The sequence below is a fragment of the Megascapheus bottae genome, chromosome 11, assembly GCF_031878675.1.
Source record: "Megascapheus bottae isolate mThoBot1 chromosome 11, mThoBot2.hap1, whole genome shotgun sequence".
Classification (NCBI taxonomy): Eukaryota; Metazoa; Chordata; class Mammalia; order Rodentia; family Geomyidae; genus Megascapheus; species Megascapheus bottae.
In genome coordinates, this window is record NC_143519.1 from 60618042 (window position 1) to 60641865 (window position 23824).

The following is a 23824-nucleotide window of genomic DNA, read 5'->3' on the forward strand; positions in this document are numbered from 1 at the left end:
TTTAATACTTTGGGACTCAGTTGAGACAAAGTACAAAGCTAAAACAACTTTTTCATACAAATATTTAACCAATATTTGAAATTGGATAGGGAATGGGGAAAACAGATGAGGGGTGGGGTGGGGGGGAGGGAAATGGTGACCAAAACATGTGAAAGGGTATCAATATATGGGAATGAATGCACCATCTATCTGGCAAATATCATGTAACCCTTCTATTGATTACAATAAAAATATATGAACAAAAAAAAACAAATATTTAACCAAACAGGAGTGAACCCTAGTGTGGCTAGGGAAGTGAAGAATAACCTAGAGAGTCAGAAAAACCTCAGTTTTCCTGTAGAGAAGGGCAACTTCCCAGCTGAGTAAAGAATTATAGACATACTTAACATTGACTCTCAATCTTGCTCTGAAACTTTCCATGGAATTAGCTCACATAGTCCACAGTTCAGGTTTTCCTGCTTAGCTAATCAATGTCCATCCTACCTAATAAGCTGCTCTTTTTTCAGTTATATTTTTATTGTAATTAATAGAAGGGTTAAATTATATTCGCCAGATAGAAGGTACATTACTTAACGATCATTGCTACCCCTTCTCATGTTTTTGTCCCTATTTCCCTCCCTCATCTTGTTTTACCCCCTTCCCTATCCTATTTCAAATAAACAAATAAGCATATATACAATATATCAGATAATAAGGTAAGATACTGTAACAATATGAGATAACCAAAGGACAAAAAAAGAGATGAGAAGTAACATAGTACATTAAGAACAACAGACACACCTTATATGGCTCTTGTTTCTATATCTTGGAGGTCCTTTCATTTAGCCTCATCCTGTATGGCCTTATGTATTTAGGTTTTTCCCTATTGTAAACCTCTGCTAGGAGAGTCCAAAGTTTATACTAATTATGACAAATGAGGGAAACCATTGAGCCTATGCATCCACTAGCACAATGATGTTCATTGCAGCACTATTTACCATAGCGGAGATATGAAACCAACCCAGATGTCCTTCAATTGATGAGTGGATCAACAAGATGTGGTATTTATACACAAAGGAATTCTATGCTGCCATCAGAAAGAACGACATTGCCCCAATTGAAAGGAATAAGCTGCTCTTGAACTAGGATTTCATCCAAGGTCTGTAGCAGGTAATGAAGCATCCTGAAGTCTGAGGTGCAGGACAGAATCCTCAGAGCCAACAGTAGGAGGGCCTTGGCATGGATAGGAGAGGATTCTGTAAAACATATATTCTGTCTTCACCTTCATTTCCTGACACACAGATCCTAAAACTACTGGAATCTCTGGAGTGGCAGGAGTGTCTTTTGTGCGGTGATGAGACAGATGTTTGGTGAGTGGAGGTCTCTTAGTACTACAGGACAGGGTCCGGCCACAGGTGAGATCAAGGCCAAGGTTAGAGGGTTGGGACTTTGAGCTCTTTCCAGCAGAGAGGGACTGGAGGTTGAGTTTGTCACCAATGGCCAGTGACTTAACCAATCGTACCTATATACCTATATAATGAAGCATCTAAAAAGACAAGATGCAGGGAGTGTTATGGTTTAGAATCTGTGGGGTGTTGTGTGTGTGTGTGTGTGTGTGTGTGTGTGTGTGTGTGTGTGTGTGTGTAAGAACTCATGGCCTGGACACTGTCCCTGAGCTTTTGTGCTCAAAGCTATTGCTCTACCTCTTAAGCCACAGCTCCACTTCCAGCCTTTTGGTGGTTAATTGGAGATTTTCCTGACCCAGCTGGCATTGAACCAGTATCTTTAGATCTCAACTTACTGAGTAGATAGGATTACAGGCATGAGCCACTGGGGATTAGAGGAACAAAGTTAGGTCATGTTGAATGACCCCATTCCTCTTTCCTTCTTCTCCATATACCACCATTATACACATACTCCATGTCTCTCTGCCTCTCTGCTTCTCTGCCTCCCTCTCCTTTCTCTATTTCTCCCCTTCCCTCCCTCCCTCCCTCCCTCCCTCTCTCCTCCTCTCTCTCTGCCATGAAGTCACATACTCCAGTTACTATGAAGTTCTGCCTAGTCACAGGCCCCAAAGCAACTGGGTCAACCATGGGCAGAAACCTAAGAAAACAAAGATCCAAGTATAATAAAACTTTCTTCCTTTTAACATTTGTTTCCTGTATTTTGTCACCACAATGTAAATCTGACAAATACAGCTTCTGAACTAAGTATATTTGTGGGGATAGATGCTTCTGTAGGGTGGTATGACTACAGGGCACAGAGATTTCAGATCCTTTCTTCTAACCTTGCCCTTCTAACCCTGCATTTCTTAAACTATACTTTTAAAAAATAATAACGTTTATAACAAATGAATAAACATAAGTGAAGTGCTGTCCTGAGCTATGGTAGCAAATTATCAAATCAGAAGAAGGGATTATGGGAACTCTTCATTTATATATAGCTGGTAAGCTGGAAATATAGGTCACAGCCCTGTGTTGGGGGCTCATGCATATAATCCTAGCTACCCAGGAGACTGAGATATAAGGACTGAAGTTCAAAGCCAGTCTGTACAGGAAAGTCTATAAGACCTCTCCAATTAATCAGCAAGAAGCCGTAAGTAGAGGTGTGGCTCAAGTGGTAGAGAACCAGCCTTGAGTGAAAAAGCTAAAGGACAGTGCCCAGTCCAGGTATTAGTATACACACACACACACACACACACACACACACACGCACGCACAAAAGAGAGAGAGGTGGGGAAGAAGGAAGGAAGGAAAGGAGGGAGGGAGAGAGGGAGGGAGGGAGCGAAGAAAGGAAAAAGAGAAGAAAAGAAAGAGAGAAGAAAAGAAATCGGGGGTGGGGGAGGGAAATGGGGACCAAGACATGAGAAAGGGTATCAATGTTTGTGAAGTAATGCACCTTCTATCTGGTGAATATAATGTAACCCTTCTCTATTAATTACAATAAAAATATATGGAAAAAAACAAAAAAAAGAAATATTGATCACAACTCAAGGTTGATGACTGTTGAATTGCCTTTCTAGAAAGGACCACTGTCGGTTCTAAAGACCAGTTTTCCCCCTTACAAATCCACAAATCTAGTTTTCTTTAGCAATTATCTGAGAAAACTTATTTGCTTGCTGAGCCAGAAACTGCAAAGCAAATCATGCTTAACAAGCCCAAAGTCCTAGAAAATCCAAGGTCAACATCTAAGATGTAAATACTGTAATTAAGCTGTGACAATGGGGGACCTGCATTTATTAGATACATGAAACCTATGGCCTCAGGCACAGCCAAAGGCCTTTGAACCAGACTTAATCCCTAGAAAATACCCCCATGTCAGTTCCAGAAGTAGTTATTGCCCTGGTAAATTGAAATGAAGGATGAGAAATAAGACTCTTCAGGACTTTCTTTTTCAATAGATGATGTAGTTGCCTTTGGTATGTCCAAAGTACTAAGAGAAAATAAACATCCTGTTCATTAACTAAACCTCTTGGTTAGGTTATCATTCAACACTACACTTATCTGATTAGCATCAAAATGTGTTTATTAAGAAGCATATTTTATATGTATCAGTATAAGGTCCGTCTTAAGATTTTCCTGTAAAATTTTCTCTCAAGAAACAATCTGGAAGGCCTTTTTGTTCAGGAGAGGACTAGACCCAGTTGCATTTAGCAAACCACAGCTCTGTCACATAAAATCATTCCCCTCAAGCCAAGATTCATCAATGACAGAAGAGCGGTGATGCATGTAAAATGAGGATTAGGACAGAGGCAAATTGGCAGGAAAACTGACACTGTGAAATTCCCTTCACAAAAGATAAATGTTGTTACATGAAAGAGGGAGGGAGCTGAGACGCAACCAATTAGTCATCTCTGTGGAAGATCCATACTGCCACTTCTCTCTTCTACATACAGCATCTGAAGTAGGCTTGTTTCCCCAATGGATCCAGTGAGTTATAAATTGTTCTATGCATGTATTATTCTCCACTATTTGCAAACAAAAATAGCAATACTTTCAAGACCACAAAATTAAATTCCCGAATCACCTATTTTGGGTTTTTTATGACCATATGGTCTTAATTGACTTAGAAAAAAATATTAGAAGCAAAGCATATCCAATACTAGGCCTGATTTTCCCTCCCTATCCCTTGCTTTTAAGAAGGAAGGAGAGACCTTAACTGAATAATGGTAGTTTCTATGTCTAAGAGTGCCACTGATTTTACTATAAAATTAAACTGTCTCTGCCATATGATCTGCATTATTATGTCACTTTGATATGCATACCATATGTTCTCTCTCAATTACAATAAGAATATTAGCAGAAAGTTAGAAATTAATTGACCCAATGAATAAGATCAGATCAATTTTTGCTGTATTTGTGATTTTGTGTGGGGGGAGGTTTTAGGCTGAAAAATAGAAGCTGTCTAAATGAAGCCTAAAAACACGGGAACACGGGAAGTAGGGTGTGTAAGAGAAGGGAGAGAATGATCTCCATGAGAAAGGAAAGAATGAAAGATGCTGTCTACTGGATTCTGCTGCCCTATTTATGCTAGCTTCTGCCCAATAGAAAACTCTTGTCCAAAGCTAGAGACTAATAATATTATATACGCAGCATTTCATCCAGGATAAACTATTTGGCAGCATTTCAGTACACAAGGGAATAAAGATATTTACATCTTGAGCTATTACTTTATACAAAATGAAAGAATATTCCTGAAGAAGCTTGGGAGGGATTTTTTATCTTTTCAACCTTGAAAATGGACCTACTAGAAGCTATGAATTTGTTGTAAATCTTCTTTTAAACAAAAATACCGGGACATGAACTTGCTGAGCCTTTTTAGCACTGGTTATTTTGAAATAGGGACTCACATTTTTGCCTAGGCCTAGACCTTGATCTCAATCCTTTCATTTTGCACTTTTCACTCTAGCTAGGATGACAGGTGCATGCCATCTCACCCAACTTTCTTCTGTTGAGATTATTGCACAGGGATTTTTTAGTTTGGGCTTAGCTAGAGTTTCAGTCCCTCTGATTTCAGCCTCCCACATAGCTGGGGTGATAGTCATATGCTACCAAACCCAGCAACTGGTTGAGAAGGAGTCTCTCAATTTTTTTTTGGCCCAAGATTGCCTTGAGTCATAATCCTCCTGAATCTCAGGTATAAGCCACCCTACCAAAGTCACTATAGTTTTTAAATAGTCTTAACTTCAAAAAACAAGATGAGGGGCAGGGGTGGGGGGAGGGAAATGGAGATCAAGACATGAGAAAGGGTATCAGTGTTTGTGAAGTAATGCACCTTCTATCTGGTGAATATAATGTAACCCTTCTATTAATTACAATAAAAATATATTAAAAAACATTAAATGTGGGCCGGGAGTTTGGCCTAGTGGTAGAGTGCTTGCCTAACATGCACGAAGACCCGGGTTCAATTCCTAGGTACCACATATAAGAAAAAAAAAAAGCCAGAAGTGGTGCTGAGACTCAAGTGGTAGAGCTCTAGCCTTGAGAAAGTCCAAGGACATTGCTCAGACCCTGAGCTCAAACCCAAGACTGGCAAAAAAAAACCAAAAAACAAAAAAAAAACCATTAAATGTTTATTTTTTCAGTTATATGGTTTGTCATTCTATTGTCCTTTCTAAACCAATTTTTTTCTAGTCAACCATGCCTAAATTGAAGTGGCTGTAATAGTCTACAGCAAGTTTCAGATATACTTGATAACAGTTATGTGTTTACTCTGTGAGTCTTTCTATGTGCTAAGGGGGAGGATACATAGTTGCTCTTGCTTCCTGCGCTCAAGGAAACTAGGGACTAATGAGAACAACAAGCCAGAGAATGTATATGACAAACTCTTTTGTCATATGTTACAGAGACAGTTGACTAACAGACCTTTAATTAATCTCTCCTATAGAAGAGATGACTAAGCACCAAGTATCACACAAGAGTTTAGGATGTTTATGATGAATGTCCATACAAGCTATGAGAAAAGGACAGGGTTAGAAGTGACTTGTGTTCCACAATAAAAGACATACTGAGCCCTACCTTCAAAATGGGACCTTATTTGGAGATAGGGTCTGCAGAGGTAATCAAGTTAAGACAAGGGCATCTGAGTGGGCCCTAATCCAACAGGACGGGTGCTCTTACGAAAAGGAGAAATTTAGAGAATCATGTACAGAGGGAGAACGTGCCTGACCCAAAGCTGGAAGAGAACTGGGGACAGATTCTTCCCTCAGAACTCTTCAGGGAGAACTACTGACACCTGGATCTTGGACTTTTCAGCCCCCAGACTGTAATGATAAATTTCTGCTGTTTAAACTCTCTAGAGTGTGGCAATCAATCATAGTAGGTTTAGGAGACTTGCAGAAAGTGCTGCTTGGTACAGCTGCCATTCACGAGACAAAGGACACAAACAAAGGCAGGAGAGGCCTAGTTCATTTTTTTAGTGTGGACTGCAGAAAGAGAAGCACTGGGTGACTGGAAGGCTGGAGAGACATTCATTCCAGAACTGGAAATGCAGCAGGATGAACTAACATGAAGGACCAATGGGAAGCTATATGACATCACCTTAAGGAAAAGGAATGGTTTCTGGGGTAGAAACCGGGTCAGTAAGACCTGACTATAGGAAGTAACACTAAGAGGGAAAAGTGTGGCTCAGAGAGTGGTCTGAAAGGAAGATTATTGAGATTATTAAACCAGTCAAAGTAAAAGTGGCCTGGGTGTGTCTAGTCAGGCTGTCTGAGCCAGAACCACATACCTGATACCATTATATGTTTAAATTTCCAAATGAAGTATCCTTCCACACTAAATCCAAGCTTACCAAGTCACTTTCTGATATATAACACAGCTTCTCAGACAATATAATCAGTGTCAGCCATATAGACACAACATATTTGGGACAAGAAATTTTCGTTGTAAAGTAGTCCCCTTGTGTTCTGGTTCATAGAACATATGAGACAGTGGTGAGTGTTAGCATCTCCATCCACAGTCATATCTCAATTCAACATTGCAGACTGTCCATCAGTGTACAAAAATCTAATCTTCTGGCTAGACCATTTCTGCCTGCAAATAAGTGTTTTCTCCAGGTTTCCTTGTCTATAATGGGTAAGATCTTAGTTGTTCTCCAAAAGTTCATGTACTTTATCATTGGCCTATGGCACTGCTGAGTTGGGGTGGCATCTTTAGAAGGTATAGCTTAGTGGGAAGAAGTTATGAGATGTGTGCCCTTGAAGAGGCTATCAGGACCCTGGCCTCTTCCATGAGACACTGGCCTCCTAGAAATGAACTGCATAGAAATGCACTGCCCGGACAAGGACCAGACAGACATTAGGGGCACAGGCAAGGATGCATACACGTAACCCATATGAAAGTGAGGCATATTCATGTCTGTCACATAAACTCATATAGAACAGACCAGAGCCCAGAAAGACATGATGCAGACCTGTTACACATAGTCATGGTCCTCATAGACATTACACTCATGTGGGCTACATACAGGCAAGCCACATAAGCTTAGGCCACATACATGACAGATGCATACACTTCTATATCAGAAACATAAATACAGGCTATGTAGATGTAAGTGTCATAGACACAAACTAAATGGACATCTGCTACATAGGTGCTGGCCCCATCAATATAGCTGTAAGCCACGCAGACACATACATTTCCCTAAGGGAAACAGCTGATTTTTAAAGCAGTCTGAAACTTCTCTTGATAAAAGGAGAATGAAACAAGATCCTAGAAGGTTCCAGGCCAGAAGTGGCACTGTGGTTCAAGTGGTACAGTACAAGCCTGGAACAAAAGAAGCTGAGGGACAGTACCCAGGCCCTGAGTTCAAGCTCCAGGATTCGGCCAAGATGTAGCTTGGTTTCTGAGGCAAATATTTCTTTATGGGCTATTTGGGGAGAAATGGCTGATTTCAAAGCATTGCCAGACTGCTCTTATGAAAGCATCATAGCAGCAAGATCCTGGTGGGTTCAAATTGCTCTACTACTTGAACCGAATCTATGTTTAAGAGCTTATCCAGCTATGATATACCAATTTTGTTTCAGAAGCAATCACTTTCCTATGGCCTATATTGACTGACCCCATAGAGAAGAGCCACTGGGACAGATAGAGAAGAGCAGGATCTATGAAGGGACTTAGAGACACAGGCCACAGAGACATAGATCATATAGACATGGACTATATAAGACATGGATTGAATATAAACTGCATACATGAAGGTTTGCTCAGTCTAGTAAGAGATGAGGAGAATGTAATGAATATTAGTTACCTGCTGTTGTCACTGTTGTTGTTGTTCTATTTTCAGTACCCTTTCTATTGTTTATAAGTTTATCTGCTTTGGGGATGGAAGGGGAATCACAGAAATGGTGACACAAAGGACAAAGGGTGAACAGATGCAGCAGTGATAGTCATAAGATACTATGTGAGAAATGAACTTTACAACTTGCTGGGAAGGGAGTGGGGGGAGAAGGTAACAAGAGGAAACAGAAAATAATGGGGGGGGTAACAATGTTTAACAAGAACATTGCTTACTTATTTAAATGTAACCTGTATGTACATCATCTTTACAATAAAAATAATAAATAAATAAGTAAATAAAAAAGACATGGATTGAACAGACATTGACCACATGATGTGAACCCCATAAATGCAGACCTCCTAGTATCAAAGCACATAGACTATATAAACACAAGTTGCACAGAGAAAGGCTGGATAGGCTCCATAGATGAGAATCACATAGATGTTGACCACATGGACACATGTACCTAAAGACATCTGCTTTCCTGTGATCCTCAGAGCACTCCTTCATACAAGATTCTCCTACTTGTCCATTAAAGCATTTATGTTATCTTGGTCTGTCATTTGTCTACCTCCACCTAACTAAACCTCAACATCTACTTAAGGTACCTTCTATACCTTGCGTATTCCCACCTGCCCACTCAGTACATTTGTTGGACCAAAGAATAAATTTCTTACTTCATCATCTTCCAGTCTCACTGCCTCATCTTGGAAGAGAGCATCAAAATTCCTTTAGATTCAATTATCACTAGAAAAAGTTCAGAACACAAAAGCAGCAGTGGGACTCACTACACATTACATTGAAAATGAACTATACAACTTCTGGATGAAGATGGGAGAGAAATGGTTGGAGAGAGCTAGGGAAGGGATGACATCCAAAAAGAAGTATATACTCTTTATTTGAATTATATAACTGCAACCCCTCTGTACATCACCTTTATAATAACAATTTTAAAAATTTAAATAGAGATTCCCTCCTTGAACACTTGTATGTTAAACCTGTCATTTAAAATATGACATAAAAATCAACGTTAATAAATTCTTTTAAAAAAGTTAAAAGTTCAGAACATCAAAAAAAGCTGAACCATGGAGAAATAAACCACTTGAACACCTGGAGGTTCACTATCAGTAAATCTATTTGGCTATGTGACTTTTGGTAAGTTACCTGGGCCTAATAGATCCATCTGTACACTGAAGACATAGCCAGTCACGTGACAGGCTACAGTGAGAACTAAATAAATATGGGTTATACAGTGTATGCCTTTTGGTTCATTAAGTCATTGTACTTAATTTTTTAAAAGATGAATATAAAACTTAAAGTAACAGTCAAAGGACACAAGCAACCTCTATTTATTTCTGGGAATTTGTTTTTGCCAGTCCAGGAGCTTGAACTAAGGGCCTGAGCAATGTCTTTAGACTTTCTCAAGGCTAGAGCTCTAGCAGTTGAACCACAGCACCACTTTGGCTTTTTTTAAAATTTATTTATTTACTTATTTATTTATTTTTGCATGTGGTACCGAGGAATCAAACTCTGGTCATCGTGCATGTTAGGCAAGCACTCTACCATTAGGCCAAACTCCTGGCCCTGAAATCTCTATTTTTTAAAAAACAGTCTATGGAATTATCAGCAATGCCTAAAGGCTTTGCAGAAACAACGTCTGTAACAAGACACCCGTTCCCCTTGCCTCCTCAAAAACCTTCATCTTTCACTGCCCCAACACATGGGTGTGGGTTCCCACAAGATGGTATAATTTATAAACTTTGAATTGCTGAGGCCTGTGTATTTTTAAACCTGAAGGTTCAATTAGCAGCTAGAGTTCAATCACCATAGTAGCTCAAGTAATTTTAGATAATTACTTCCCACTGTGTAGAAACTTGGGCCCTTATGGACTATGTATTTTAAGGCATATTTGTACTAGTGTATTTCTGCACCTTTTTTTTTTTAGCACTTGATGATTTCAAAGACTTCATTTATTCTTTTTTCCAAAAAGATTCCAAAGTTGGGAAGATTTGTTTTTCTTATTTAAACTATACTTCTCATGCCTTTTATTTAAATTTGTGTAATTTGTAACAGTGAGGAAATGCAATTCTCTAGTTAGATCTACTTACAAACTTAGATCTACTAACAATCACTTTTTCTTTCTACCACAAAATGTTCATTTTCTCATTCATTCTTGCTTATTTCAAATTCTTTCACCCAAAATTTGACTATATAAAACTGATCATATATAATCCATTGTTGCTATGAAGTTTTCCTTGTACTTGCAAGGTAAATAAAATTTTAATATATATTTAGAGACAATTTATATTCAAAATCTTATATGCTCAGTGACTATTAACCCTGGCTACTGAGGAGACTAATATCTAAGATCAATGTCTGAAGCCAGCCCAGGCAGAAAAGCCTCTGAAACTCTTACCTCCAACTAATCAACAAAAGGCCAGTAGGGAGGATATTGTTCAAGTGGTTGAGTACCAACCTTGAATGAACTTGCCAAGAAAGAGACTGAGGCCCTGAGTACAAGCCTTAGTATCAGCCAGCACACACACACACACACACACACACACACACACACACACACACACACACACCTAAACTTTATAGATCTCAGCTAACTCCATATACCAAAAAAGTGTCACACTACAAAAGACGGAAGGAATTTACTTTTAAATAATATCTTTGGTTAACCTGAAATAGGAACTGAAATAAAAACAAAGAACTTCCTAAAGTACTGATTGTCAGAAGAATTATATTCTTTACTTTATTTGAGTAAATAGACTATTTTTTCCAAAAAGCAGCTCAGAGATAAGACTACCCTTGAGGCACATGCAATTGACACAACTTGTACTTACTAATAACAAATCACTAATTTGATCAACATATAATTACACATAAACCTCAACTGTCATCAGAGCCCATAAGCACTGCAATTTGTGCTGAGGTACAAAATGCACTATTCACCTGCCATGTGATACTCGACAATGTAACTGCCAATGAAAATAGACACAAGCCAGGTGCCCATGGCTCTCACCTCTAATCCTAGTTATTTAGAGGTTGAGATCTGACGATTGAGGTTCAATGTCAGACCAGGCAGGAAACCAGAGCAGTGGCTCAAGTGGTATAGCAATAGCCTTGAGAGGAAAAAGCTAAGAGACAACGGCCAAGCCCTGAGTTCAAGCCCCAGTGCCAGCACAAAAAAGAATTTATGAAAAAAATTAAAAAACATAGAGTTCTAAATGTAGTTTGAGAAATGGGACAAGAAGGTAGAAAAGATTGGGAAGTAATGCTATTTCTCATGAGCAAGATTAGGGCTATTAAGGAATGAGAACCAGGGAAGAGAACTTATACAGCCAAAAATTCATTGTTTAATCAAAGTAAGGGCCTACTAATGTAGTTAGGCACTGTGCAATATGCCATGGATATGATGTGGAGGAGATGTTCTGTAAAGCTACTATGCAGTCATACAGAAAGCATAGAAGATCCAGACCTCTTTGGGGAACAATGATCCAAGTGGTGCCATTCCGATCAAGGTAAAATTCCCCAGTGTCCACAAGTCCCCAAAAGAGACAAAGACAGAATGAGGCCACAAATGAAATTAATTAGCTATAAAAATTATATAAATAACGTGTAGATGGTAAATTTATAGGTTTCCTATTTACCTTATAAAAACAGAAAACTGTTGCATGCTGGTGGTCATGCACATAATCCTAGCTATTCAGAAGGCTGAGATCTAAGGATCACAGCTCAGAGACAACTCAGGCGGGAAAATCTGTGAGACCCGTATTTCCTATCAACTTCCAAAAAGCTATAAGTGGTATTGTGACCCAAGTGGTTGAGTGCTAACCTACAAAAAACTTAGAGACAGCACCCGGGCCTGAGTTCAAGCCCCAGACCTGGCAAAAAAAAAAAAAAAAAAAGGAGGGGGGGGAAGAAATGAAGCCAGAAAAAATCTTTTATATTTCTCAGTTAATACTGAGAAGAACTGTATTTATTTATTTGCAAGTTCTGGGGCTTGAACTCAGGGCCTGGACACTGTCCTTGGGCACTACCATTTGAGCCACAGCACCTCTTTGAGCTTTTTCTGTGTATGTGGTACCAAGGAATCGAACCCAGGATTTCATGCATGCTGGACAAGCACTCTACTACTAGACCATAGTCCTGGCCCCTGATAAGAATTTTTGAGAAAAAAATCACATTCTCTGCTTTTTGATTCAAATTCAGTGGGGGAGAGGGGAAAGGATGAGATTTAAACTCAGGACTTGCTTGGCTTCTACTTTATCACTTGAGCACTCTATTATTTGAGCACTTTACCACATGAACTTTACTTCCAGGGCTAGCATTGAACCAAGATCCTCAGATCTCACTCTCCTGAGTAGCTACAATTATAGGCATGAGCTAGTGTTACCCAGCTTAAATTCACTCATTTTGAATGATAAAAAAATACGGCTGGAAGTTTGGCCTAGTTGTAGAGTGCTTGCCTAGCATGCACTAAGACCTAGATTTGATTCCTTGGTACCATATACATAGAAAAAAGCTGGATATTGTGCTGTGGCTCAAGTGGTAGAGCTCTACCCTTGAGAAAGCACAAGGGTAGCACTCAGGCCCCGAGTTCAAGCCCCAGGAATGGCAAAAGAAATGTATCTTGGAATGTATTATTTAAAATTCAGTTGCTTATAACTATTAAGATATTTAATTTAGAAGCCTTCTGTTGGCTTTCAATACTTGTTTGATCTTCAAAACACATTGATGACATATCTGTATTGACCTGGCAGTTAGTATTATAAACACTTTTATTTCAGCTTGTTTTACCCCTTTCCAAAGTAGGAGAAAGGGATATGTAGGGTCATGACAGGACTCTCTGCTTTTCCAGGCTTCAAACCAAGTAATTTTAGATTGCGATCTTCTGTTTTCTTGTCCTCTCTGACTCCTTCCCTCTGCTAATCATCACCCTTTTGCTTATCTCATTCTGTTTCCTTTTTCCCTCTTCATAAGAAATTCAATCTTGCAGCTTCTAAATTCCTGGAAGGTCCTAATTTGTAAACATAACATATGTTCAAGGTCAGGTGCAGTCTTACAGGACAAACTGGGCTCACTGTGCAGTTAAAGTGTTTAAAGATAAATTTAAAGTGTAATTTAATTCACTCTGGATTCAGTGCAAAGTTGTTTTCTACCATTTCCAATTTAAACAACTTTTCAAAGCTTCACAACAGAAGACAGCCAGGCACTGGTGGCTCATTTTCGTAATCCTAGCTACTCAGAAAGCAGAGCTCAGGAGAATAAGAGTTTTAGACAAGCCTAGGCAAAAAATCAATGAGATCCATCTTCACTAATAACTATTTTTAAAAGGTTGGCATGTTGATATATGCCTGTTATATCAACTAAATTGAGAAGTATACATAGCAGGATCATGGTTGAGATGGGCCTAGGTAACAAGAAACAAGACTTTATCTCAAAAATAACCAGTGCAGGGCCGGGAGTCTGGCCTAGTGGTAGAGTGCTTGCCTAGCATGCATGGGTTCGATTCCTCGGTACCCCACATACATAGCAAAAAGCCAGAAGTGGTACTAAGGCTCAAGTGGTAGAGTGCTAGCCTTGAGAAAGTCCAAGGACAGTGCTCAAGCCTTGAGCTCAAGCCCAAGACTGGCAAAACAAAAACAAAAACAAAAAAAACCCAGATAATTAGCTTAAGATTCCTACCAACTGCAAAACTGTATTTTAAAATATTTTCCAAGACAATCGATCATTTGAAACACTTGATATCTATTTCTTATTATTCTCAACCTACTAACTCTATTATATCTCAAGTCAATATTTTAAAGCCTTCAAGACATTGATAAATATATTCCATACTAATGTTTTATGACCTATTTTTCCACTCTGAAATATTTTAGAAAAATAAATCATGATTGTTTCCTTTCTGTACAACATGCAATCTAAAATTTCCTTTAAAAGCGTCATATGAGGGTAACTCCCAGCTAGTGTGCTTTGACCGTTACATATTCTTCAAAGGTTTTTTGGCCATAATACTCTAGGTCGAAGGATGTTTTCTTTTTTTCTTTAAATTTTCTTCTTTCTTGCTTGCTTGCTTGCTTGCTTGTCAGTCATGAGGCTTGAACTCAAGGTCTGGATGCAGTCCCTGAGCTCTTCTACTCAAGGGTAGTACTTTACCATTTTGAGCCACTGCACCACTTCTGGATTTCTGGTGGTTAATTGGAGATAAGAATATCACACGGACTTTTCAGCCCCAGCTGGCTTCAAATAACAATCCTCAGATCTCAGCCTCCTTAATAGCTAGGATTACAGGCATGAGCCACCAACACTGAATGTACTAACCTGCTCTGCTCTGCTGGTGAGAACCCAGCTCTTTCTTTGAAAAGGTAATCTACCCCTATCCCATATTCCCTTGCTTTGAAGAACACTCATTTATTCAGTTGTTTATGAGACTTGGGATAGAACCCAGGGCTTGACACATGCTAGGAAAGTATTCTACCACTGAGCTACACTTGTAGCCTTTCCCTAACTGTTCCAAGTATTTTTGAATACCTTCTCTTTGAGTTTCAGTGGGGGAGAGGATGAAGATTTGTTATGTTTGTTTAGAATTTATAAGACATTTTAGATCTTTAGATTGGTACCTTTAAAAATTAGTACTTTTAGACATCTTCTATCCTTTATGTCCTCAAAATGTCCTCTGCCTAGTCTTTCTCTTCTTGCCTTCTATGTATTGATGATGGTCTTGGTAAAGAATCTCATTTTAGGGGCTGGAAGTTTGGCCTAGTGGTAGAGCTTGCCTAGTGCCTTGGTACCACATACTTAGAAAAAGCTGGAAATGGTGCTGTGGCTCAAGTCGTAGAGCGCTAACCTTGAGAAAGTCCAACTGTGCTCAGGCCGAGTTCAAGCTCCAGGACTGTGTGCTTCAGTGTTCCCCTGGATTTTTATATGACTACTCTTTTCTATACTATATATCTGGCTTGGGATCAGTAAACTATGGTTCATAGATCAAATCTAGGTTCTGGACTATTTTATATGATTTATAATCTTTTTTTAATTTTTATTAAGTAAAATAAGAAAGATTATGGCATAAGGTCCACAAAGCCTAAAGTCCTTAACTAAGTCCTTTGTAGAAAAACATTAGTTCACCTCTTAAAAAGTTTTGTCAAATAATCAGTATTTTTGTTTGTTTTATTTGTTCTGCTCAACTCATTTAGTATTCACAAAAATATCATCCAAAACCAAACACTGGTAACTCACACCTGGTGTCTTAACTCTTCAGGAAGCTGAGATCTAAGTATCACAATTTGAAGCAAGCCCAGACAAGAAAATCTGTGAAACACTTATATCTAATAAACTACTAAAAAAAAAAACAAAACAGAAGTGGAGCTGTGGCACAAGGAATACAGCTACAGCACTCACCTTGAGCAAAAAAAAACCTTAGTGATAGAACCTAGCTCTGAGTTCAAGCCCCAGGACTGAAAAAAATTAATCCCATCTATTCTCTGTGAAGATTACTGAAATAATCAACATTGATTGTCTCTTACAGACTCAATGGAACAGAAAATCCTGAGTAAAATCAAGTTGAGATATAAAAATAATGTATCTTGCTTTTGCAAATGCCACATGAATAAGAGACAGACAATCCATCGGACAAATGTATAAAAATTGTATATGGCTAAAACTCTCCATATATTTATAGTCAGATCATTTTAAGGGAATAAAACTATTTCATAGTTCAGTTTGGCATCATAGCTTTTTGAATTTTGATCTATATAGCAAGATTTTCATTCCCACATGAATCTCTTGTAGAGATTTATCAATTGAATCTTGTCTTCTACTAAAACTCTAATTGAAGTGTACAGTAAGCTATTTACATGTCTGCAATAATTTCCTCTTCAATGTACACCAGACTTTAGCTTTCTTCTGCAAAATCATTTCCAATTATGTATTTAATCTCAATGTTATTGCTTCAATTATCCCTATACCACCCTTGAGCTCAGATCCTGGCTGCAGTCTACAGCAGCAGCTACCCCATCCATCAAAGGCCTGTTATTATGTTCAATAGGAGCCACATGTACATGCTCTGCCACAATTTATACCTATGACCTAATTCAACCTATCAGATTGTACAGGTTTGTTTTTAAATGGACCAAGGGTGATTCTTGGACCTCATGACTCAGGCACTAAAACCAAATGTTTCAGAAGCAAAGCATCCCTAGAAGTTTTGTTGTCATTAACAGCCCGCCGCTCCCCCCACCCACTGCCGTGTCTTTGCATACATGCAGATATGCTGATTCTGAGGCCTGAGCTCAGGGCCAGGATGTAGTAGCTTAGTTTTATCACTCTTAGCTGGTGTTCTCCCACTTGAGGCACAGCTCCACTTTCAGCTTTTAGCTGGTTTATTGGAAATATTGAGTTTCTTGTGGAAGAGGAGCTGTGCCTCAAGTGGTAGAGCACCAGCTTTGAGCACAAATGCTCAGAGTAGAACCAAGCCCCAAGCCAAGTCTCAAGACAAGCACCAAAAAAAAAAAAAAGAGTTTCTCAGAATTTTCTGCCCAAGCTGGATTTGAACTTCAATCCTTATATCTCAGCCTCCTGTGTAGGGAGGATTACAGCCATTGGTGCCCAGCTGTTCCACAATTTTACACACAATTCAGAGGGAATCTACAAATTCTGCTTCACAAGAGTTGCAGGCTTCTGCTCTCCAAACATTGCTTCCAGTATAACTTCAGCTCCTGCAGTTCCCAGCCAGCACAAGGAAAGAGCGAGGAAACTAGGCCAGGAATTTCTTTCTCAATAGGAAACTCAGACATTGTACATCTCACTTCCACTCATATTCCTCCATGGAGAACTTAACCTCATAGCCACACTCTACCACTCTACCACAGGAACTCTGCATAATGTAGTCTCTGCCAGCAATACTGATAGACTTTTACATGATCCCATGGTCATTCCTAAACAGTCATTCCATCAGTGATTGTGCGAGCTTATTTAATAAAACATTCTATTAAACAATTAGTACTTCACACTAGGTGTCAGTGGCACACACCTATAATACTAGTTCCTCAGGAGTCTGAGATCTGAGGATTGCCATTTGAAGCCAGCCTGGGCAGAAAAGTTCTTGAAACACACCTCTGGAGTTGTGGCTCAAAGTGGTAGAGTGCCTATCACCTTAACAGGGACAGTTACTGAGCCCTGAGTTCAAGTCCCAGTACCAGCACACACACACAAAAAGCTTCACCCAGAACAAATATATCTGTCCTTTGATATCCCACCCAAAATAGCAGTCTTTTCTATTTTACATAAATTAACACTTTAGAAATAGCTACCCAAATATGTAGTAATTTTCCTATTTTTGTCAATTACTTGTCCATTAGAAATCTTAGCAAGCTTTTCCATAGGTCTTCCATTCATATTCAGTTATTGCTATAATGTGTTATCTATCTTATTGCAGATAGTAAACGAAATGTTTCCCCTATTGGCTTGGCACTTAATTACTTTTTCTGTGTGTGTGGATTATTTTAAGAGTTTTGTGCAACATAGTCAATCACTGTACCACTAAACTAACATCTGCACAACCTTTACTCTTTTTTCTTTCTGTTGGCAACACTGGTGTTTGAACTTGTGCTTGCTAGACAAGCATCCTACAATTAAGCCACATCTCTAGCACCCCCCTTTCTGGGGGAGGGGCGCTGATTATTTCTCAAATAGGATCTCACTTTTTGTTTTCCTGGTTCCATGTCTGGACCACAATCCTCCTATATTTCATATCTTGCAGTAGCTTGGATAACAGGTTTGTGCCACTAAACTCAGTTTCTTCCACTGCGATGGAATCTTACAAGCCCCCTCCCCCACTACCACCACAGGCTGGTCTCAAACTGTACCTCCCAATGGCAGCCTCCTGAGTACCTAGTGTTACAAGGCCACAATAATTAGCTCCCCTTCCCTTGTTTACTTTGACACAGGTTCTCACAAGGCTGTCATTGAACTTGTGATCCTCCTGCCTCAGCTTCCTAAGTAGCTGGAATTATAAGCATGTGCCACCATGCCCAGGATACCTCTTATCTTTGACCCAGGTCCTCTCACATGCTAAGCAAGTGCCCCATTGCACCACATCCCCAGACCAGGTAGTAGCCACTTCTTTTTCTTAATTACTATCCTTAAGTCATTGTACAAAAGATTCCAATTCAGTATGTCAATTTGTGAGTATAATGCATCTTAATCAATGTCATCTCTTTCATAATACTCTTCCCTCTCTCTCAACCATCCTCTTAATTTTTCTAGTTCAATTTTCACATACATATGTTAAATATTCTTTTTTCTGTTTCTTTTCTTTCTTTCTTTCTTTTTTGGTCTGGGGTTGGAACTCAGGTTCTGAATGCTGTCCTTAAGCTATTTTGCTCCAAGGTAGCATTCTACCACTTTAGCCACAGCTCCACTTCAAGTGCTTACTTGGAGATAATAGTCTTATAAAATATTTTATCTGTGCTGTTTTCAAACTTCAATCCTCAGATCGAAGCCTCCTAAGTAACTTGGATTACAAATATGGGCCACCAAAACCTATCTACATTGAATATCCTTATTCTCATATTCAGGATTCTTGGCTTATAAGGTCTTACTAATCTTTGTAATTTCCTACTATCATATGCAAGCTATTTCAAGATATCATATATGTAAAGGGCAAGCTTCATAGCTAATGGTAATAGCTTTTGTGGGTAACAGTAAAATTTGTTTGTATGTTCTAATTATTACTTTAATTCAGTAAGTAGGTGATCTTGAACTAGCTTGAATTAGCACCTCTGTGAAGCCAATGGTATCTAATCACAGCTGCTCACACTACCATTGTTTCCCTCAATTCACTTGTCTTCAACAATCTTTTCAAGCTAACATCTGTGAGTCAGTTTAACCAGAACCAATCCAGTTTCTAAATCCATTTAACCAGTACAAATGCATGGCTATATTTCACAAAAGGCTAAAAACAGGGAAAAGGCATGAGCCCCAGGGAAAATCCCCTTCTTACAGATCTCCACATTTCCCCATCTAATCCATGTCATGCCTGCCACAGCCATTTCTGGTCCAGTACAAAGATAAGGGATTAAAGTAGCAGTAGTATTCTTTAGATATTACTAATAAGGCTAGTTTCTCATTACTAATTTTTTTACCTAAAATTATACTTTTTTTTCCATTCCTGGGGCTTGAACTCAGGGCCTGGACACTGTCCTTAGAAACTTTTTGCTCAAGGCTAGTGCTCTGAACTTAAGCCACAGGGCCACTTCCAGCTTTTTCTGAGTATGTGGTACTGAGGAATCAAACCCAGGGCTTTACCCATGCTAAGTGAGCACTCTACCACTAGCCTACACTCCTAGCCATAAATTTGCATTTTTTCCAGCAGCCTATATCATCTAGCCTTTCTCTGGGGGATATGCCTAATTTTCTTTCAAACACCCTATCTCTCCTATATGATACAGCTTCAATGTTATCTTGTCAGAACCTGAAAAGTTCGAAATTACAGAAACAAATTTTCACTGTAGTAGGCACAGTGGCACATGCCTGTAATATTAGCTACTCAGGAGGCTAAGATCTGAGGATCATAGTTCAAAGACAACTTGGGCAGGAAAGTCCCTGAGACGCTTATCTCCAATTAACCAACAAAAAGCTGGGGGAGGGGAGGCGGGGAGGGTGGCTCAAGTGATACCCTCGACCAAAAATGATAAGAGAGGGGCTGGGAGTTTGGCCTAGTGGTGGATTGCTTGCCTAGCATGCACAAATACCCGGGTTCGATTCCTTGTTACCAGATACATAGAAAAATGCTGGAAGTGGTGCTGAGGCTCAAGTGATAGAGCTCTAGCCTTGAGAAATCCAAGGACAGTGCTCAGGCCCTAAGCTCAAGCCTAGGACTGGCAAAAAATAAAAAATAAAAATGCTAAGAGATCCCAGGCCCTAAGATCAAACTGCAATACCAGGAAAAACAAAAAGCCAAAACAAAACCAAACAAAACCTCATTATAACATCTACAGTCCTTGTTAGATATACATATTAGTAAAGTGAAGGTGATGAACTTTAGTTATGGATCTTTGAAATAATGTTCTCATTTCTCACACTTATATGAGAAATGAAATGTGGAAACTTAATTTAAATCCAGTGCTTCCAGTTTGGGGAACATTTTCCTGGTCACTTCTTATTGAATCTTAAGACCGTAAATATTCAACTTAGAAATTTCATTAAACATTGACTAGCTGTCCAATTCGCTGCCCTAAGACTGCTTTGATAAGGGCTATCAATGTGAGAGAGGCAATATACCCACTACCTAATTATGTAACTATAACCCTTCTACACATTACCCCTACAATAAAATTTTAAAATAAAAAGATGACATGCAGAGGGGTTACAGTTACATAAGTTAAGTAATGATTTCTTTTTGAACAGTGTCATCTTGTCTTTTCCCCCAGTTTGCCACACTTAACAAATGAAAATTTAAGAACAACAGGCAAGCCTTTAACCAAAACAAAGAATGGAGGGCTGGAGAAGGAAAAGAAGAATCTTCCTCGGAAGCTATTAGTCAACAATATAGAATCCAATCTATCTGAGCACCAAAAAGCAAAGTGACCCTCTACTCAGTAGATGCTGCACACATTAAAGTTATACTCAAAGATAAAGCTCAAAGCCAGTTAAGGAAGAATCCTTCTTAATACACAAAGGGCTGTTTAGCAAAAATGGACTATAGACACATGAAGAAATGCTCAACATCTCTGGTCATAAAAGAAATGCAAATCAAAACAACTCTAAGATTCCACCTCACTCCAGTTAGAATGGCCAGGATCAGGAAAACTAATAACAACAGATGCTGAAGGGGATGTGGCCAGGAGGGATCACTACTACACTGTTGGTGGGAGTGCAACCACTATGGAAAGCAGTATGACAGTGCCTCAAAAGGCTAAACATGGAGCTCCCCTATGACCCAGCAATTCCACTACTTGGCATTTACCCAACCATCCAGAAACTAGGGCATACTAAATCCACTAGCACAACAATGTTCATTGCAGCATTATTCACCATAGCAAAGATATGGAACCAACCTAGATGTCCCTCAGTTGATGAGTGGATTAACAAGATGTGGTATTTGTACACAATGGAATTCTATGCTGCTGTCAGAAAAAATGACATCGACCCATTTGGAAGGAAATGGAAAGACTTAGAAAAAAATCTTATTAAGTGAAGTAAGCCAGACTCAAAGGAACTTAGGCTCAATGGTTTCCCTCATTTGTCATAATCTGTAGAAACCTTGGGCTCTACTAGCAGAGATTTGCAACAGAGCAAAACCTTCATACATAAGGCCATATAATATGAAGCTAATTGAAAGGACCTCCAGGATATTGAAACAAAAGCCATATAATGAATGATTGTTGTCCTTAATATACTATGTTATCTCTCATCTCTTTTTCTGTCCCTTAGTTATCTCATATTGTTACAGTATCTCACTTTGTTATCTGATATATTGGATATATTTGTATTTGGTTTTTTGAAATTGGATATGGAAGGGGGGAAAACAAGATGAGGGGTGGGGGTGGGGGGAGGGTAATGGGGACCAAGACATGTGAAAGGGTATCAATGTATGTGAATTAATGCACCTTCTATCTGGCAAATATCATGTAACCCTTTTATTAATTAAAATAAAAAATGTTTTTAAAAAATGCACAAAGGTGAAATTGGATAGGGAAGGGGGGAAAACCAAGACGGGTAGGGGGGTTGGGGGGGAGGGTAATGGGTACCAAGACATGTAAAAGGGTATCAATGTATGTGAATTAATGCACCTTCTATCTGGCAAATATCATGTAACCCTTTTACTAATTACAATAAAAAAATTAAAAAAAATAAATAAAATAAAAGATAAATAAAATAAAAAAAATACACAAAGGTGAAATTGGATAGGGAAGGGGGGAAAACCAAGATGGGTAGGGGGGTTGGGGGAAGGGTAATGGGTACCAAGACATGTAAAAGGGTATCAATGTATGTGAATTAATGCACCTTCTATCTGGCAAATATCATGTAACCCTTTTATTAATTACAATAAAAATAATTTAAAAAATAAATAAATAAAAAGAAAAAAAATACACAAAGGGAACTCAAATACAGATAAGAAAACCTCAGTGTGGCATCAGACATTGCTCATTGGCCCAGGGAAGCAAAAAGTTTAGTCAAGGCTGGAAGCCTTACAAAAGTGGAGTCCATCTTCTTGATTCAAAAAAAAAAAAAAGCACCTTACAAAAAGCGAGAATAGGCCAGGCATCAGTAGGTCATGCCTATAATCCTAGCTACTCAGGAGGCTGAGATCTGAGAATCACAGCCCAAAGCCAGTCCAGGCAGGAGAGTCAGTGAGACTTCTACCAAAAAGCTGGAAGTGAAGCTGTGGCTCAAGTGGTAGAGTGCTAGCCTTAAGCAAAAGAAGCTTAGTAACAGGGCCCAGATCCTGAGTTCCAACATCTGGATTCACACCGGAAAAGGGAAAATAGAGGTTTGTCTGTACTAGCCCTAAAAAAAGGATACAATGCTGTAAAGTTGTAAATTCCTTGAAAATGACTAGCAATCAGGGCAGCTTCAAGTACACTCAGTCTGCACAGACTTACCTAAGGGCCTGAGGATCCTTTAGCCCTGGACCTCCATGGTTTTTTACAGTACATCTGTACATAGTGTACAAATGTACAGTGTACAAACTGTACAAATGTATACAGATGAACTTTTTCCTACAGATATTAGGGCTTACCTTGATTTCTAACTTGTTCTTAATATTAGTGTACACTTGGTCCATATCTCATGAGAATGACTGTAAACAGAAATTCTTATTATAGCTAAAAAGTATGATCCTAAGTCTGTCTGTTTGTTGGGCTGAGTTCCTAATGTATAAGAGGCATTATCTTGAAGGTGAAGTTGTCCAATTTAAAGGAAAAAAAAACAGACCATTATTCACAGATCTTACATCCTATGAGATTATAGAGGAAGACAGATAAATGACAAATATTTTACAATAGCCAAAAAATTAATTGTAAAACATGAGTACAGAGTGAACATCTATTTTCTCCAAAGATGATTTACAAATTACCAAAAAGTACATGAAAAGATGCCAAGTGTCATCACTAGCCATTTGGAAAATGCAAATCAAAACTTATAATAAGATAATACTCTCATGTTCATTATGACAGCCAGAGAGGAAGAGGAGGAGGAGGAGGAAGAGGAGCAGCAGCAGCAGCAGCAGCAGCAGCAGCAGCAGCAGCAGCAGCAGCAGCAACAGCCACCGCCGCCAGGCACCATTGGCTCTCACCTTCTTGCCTGTAATCCTGGCTACTTAAGGAACTGAGACCTAAGGATTACAGTTCAAAGCCAGCCCAGAAAGAAAAGTCCATGAGGCACTTATCTCCAGTAAACTATTCAAAAATGCTGAAAGTGGAGTTGTGGCTCAAGTGGTAGAGCATTAGCCTTAAACAAAAAGAAGCTCGGGGAAAAGAGGAAGAAGAAAGAAGAAAGGAAGAGAAGGAAAGGAGGAGGTGGCAAAATAAAAGGAAATGTTAGCTAAGGTAGAGAA

General features: G+C 39.0%; 1 protein-coding gene across 3 annotated transcripts in view; it reads right to left on the bottom strand.

Moving 5' to 3' along the window:
• Nucleotides 1-23824, bottom strand: part of Atp8a2 (ATPase phospholipid transporting 8A2) — a 445427-nt gene that overhangs the window by 273636 nt on the left and 147967 nt on the right. The window lies entirely within an intron of this gene.